Source organism: Pteropus alecto, unplaced genomic scaffold, assembly GCF_000325575.1.
Source record: "Pteropus alecto unplaced genomic scaffold, ASM32557v1 scaffold98, whole genome shotgun sequence".
Lineage (NCBI taxonomy): Eukaryota > Metazoa > Chordata > Mammalia > Chiroptera > Pteropodidae > Pteropus > Pteropus alecto.
The window spans coordinates 15,100,867-15,104,112 of NW_006443570.1; positions in this window are offsets into that span (position 1 = coordinate 15,100,867).

Genomic DNA, 3,246 nt, shown 5'->3' on the forward strand with positions numbered 1-3,246 from the left:
ACTGAAAGGTTCTTAGAGAGAGAGCTGTGTTGGTGAGCTACAATGAGCTGAACACAGGAGAAGAATACTAAATGTTGTACAGGGACCCCAGTAAGAAGCCGCCCTCCTTCCTACCACAGTTACAGAATCTTAGAGAAAGGGGTGTAGAGATAAAACTCCAATGACCATGGAAACAAGAAAAAGCCTGTTTTGTACTTGGTGGTCAGAGCTGGGTCAAGTACCTCATGAGCGCCTATGGGGAGGCCTGGATAAGCTACCCGAAGCGTAGAGAAATTCGAAGCAAGCCAGTATATTCTCATACTCCCTTCAGGATGTATCCCATTTGTGAGGCAAAAAACTCTCACCCCAGTTATGTAAAAAATTTAGTTAGCAGACATTAAGACAATATAATCTGGTGTTTGCTACTCTAGCACTTGAAGTTTCCAGTATGAGGCAAAGAGTAATTAGGGTCTATTGCAGTTATGCCAAAGTGTGCATTTCAGTAATGGGAGCTGCAAGGTTGCTAAGCAGGGCCTCTCTTCAATTATAACAACAATACTTGACCTTTATTAAGCACGCGATTGTACGTCAGACCCTGTGTTCGTACTTCACAGCTGTCATCTCACTGAAGCCTCATAAGCCTATGGGGTTGCTTCCATTGGCAGCCCCATGTCACACATGGAGAAACTGAGACTCAAGAGAAGTTCATGCCTTGCAAACACTTCAACCCCATCTTGGGCCCACTGATGGGGAACCTCCAGTGGTGGACTTCAGGAAAGCTCCCCAGTTGCTTTCATGCACATAGAAGTGAGGAACAGTTCACCTACTCAATAAAACCTTCATTTCTTTGTGAAAAGAAAAAAAAAAAGAAATGTCTCCATAAAAATTTGATTTCTAGTGCTCTACTAACAATCACAAATTTGAGCATTTGGCAAATTCTCATGACATATTATCATTTGATAATATTCAGGTGTCTGCAACAACTATCAGGCATATATAAAAAATTAAGGTTGGAACAGTATAGAAGTTCCTCAAAAAATTAAATATAGAATTATCATATAACCCTGCAATTCCACTTCTGAGTATATACTCAATAGAATTGAAAGCAGGATCTCAAAGAGATAGTTGTATACCCATGTTCATAGCAGCATTATTTGCAATAATTAAACATGGAAACAACCCAAGTGTCTATCGACCGATGAGTGGATAAGCAAAACGTAGTATACATATAATGGAATATTTCTTAGCCTTAAAAAGGAAGGAAATTCTCCAATATACCACAACATGGATGAACCTCAGGGACATCATGCTCAGTGAAATAAGCCAGTTGCAAATAGACAAATACTGTGTGGTTCCACTTATATGAAGTACTCGGAGTAGTCAAATCACAGAGACAGAAACTTTAAAGGTGGTTGCCAGAAGCTGGCAGAGAGGGAGCAGAAAATGGGGAGTTGTTAACAGGTATAGCGTTTCAGATTGACAAGATGTGAAGAGTTATGAGGATGGATGGTGGTGATGGCTGCACAACAATGTGAATGTATTTAATACCATTGAACTGTACACTTAAAAATGGTTAAGATGGTTAATTTTATGTTACGTGTATTTTAACACAATAAAAAAAAAATTAAGGGAAAAGACTGAATCCAGACGTTGGGAATCCCAAACATCCTCAGCCTACAAAACCCACCCTTTATACCTATAGTCATCAAAGGTTTATTCTTTTTTTTTTTTTTTCAGGCTAGTATGTAAAACCTGGAGGGTGCAGCAGATGGAATTCCATTTTTCCTGGAATTGTTTCATATTTCAAAAAGTCATTTCCTATCCCTGCCAACACCTAACCAGGTGCTCCACCCAACAGTCCCAGACCTTGTTCATGTTGCATCTTTGTCCTGGTTCTTGAAAAGCTGAGGATAAACACCAAGACATTTTGTTAGAGAGCATGAGAGGTCATAGACAATAAAAATTTAAAAATCAGGTGGCACAGATCTGGCCAAGGAGGTCTCTTGGGCACAGGTGAGCTTCTTTACCTTTCTACGTTACAGGTAATATTTTGTAACAGGTAATATTTTGAAAAATGTATAATGTGCCGTATCTTACTCCCCCAATTCTTTATACTTACTCCCATTCTCCTCTGTTGCAAGCCTTCAGTTGTAAACTAGACTCACTGCCCTCGGGGGAGGGCAGACATGGCTTAAAAAGAAACAAGTCAATTGAGTTCCTCAGTGGGTTTTTCTTAAAACTCTAATTGACATTACAGCTTTGAAAGCACAGGCTTTCCATTTGAAGACCTGGGCTTCTTGAGAGAAAAGGATTTGAGTTAGGGAACAGAGGATGTTTATAAGACCAAGCCTCAAAAAAAACTGGGGGTAGGGTTGATGCCATAAATGACGCGTGTATTTTTTAAATCTATAATGATTATAAGAGCTAGTTTCCCACATATTGGAAAAGAAAGTAAGATAGACACTAGTGGGAGAATAAAGTGACAAAAGTGAGGCAACAAGTTAGACATCTGAGAATGATCCTAATCGGGCCCCAACCCTGCCCTGGAAGAGTGTGGACTACAGGGAGCAGGAGGGAGATGTGGCCCGAGAAGACTGCCGGCCTTTCCAAGAAGCCCCAGGCCTGGAGGAGCTTAGAGTGGGACAAAAAGGGGCAGAGTCATAGACTAGACCCAGAAGGTCATGGGAGGACAAGTGAAAAAGCATAGAGGTAATGCCCAGTGACCAAGGGCTGAGATGCACCTCAGCAGATGCTAGCAGAGGTCAGGAGACAACAAAGAGCAAGATTCCTGAGAGCCCCACAGCCTAATCACACACCCTCTAAGATGCAGATGGGCCCGAGAAGAATAGGAGAAGGAGAAAGAGAAGAAAGAAGCATGGCAGGTGCAAGATTCTCAACTGGAAAAAAAAAAAAATCAGGAAGCAATTATGTTTACCTTGGGGCCAGATTAAATTAAAAGAAATGGGGACTGCAGAGTTGGGTTCAGTCGTGGAGAAAATAAAATTACATTTTTTGTATCTCAAACGCTGTGACTTTGAAATTTATAAGCATCACGTGAAATAAGCAGTCCTATGAAACCTATCAAAAATGTTTCCGGCAACCCCTTAGTTAGAGAATCGAATAAAGGGAAGAGAAGTTAGCATTTTCAAAGCTTCAGGAATTTAATGGTCAGAATTAAACCGTCCCAGAGCACAGTTGTGGAGAACTTTGTAAATCTAGACATATAGAAGGAGAAATTGAAAGCACCTCAGGATAAAGGCTAGAAAC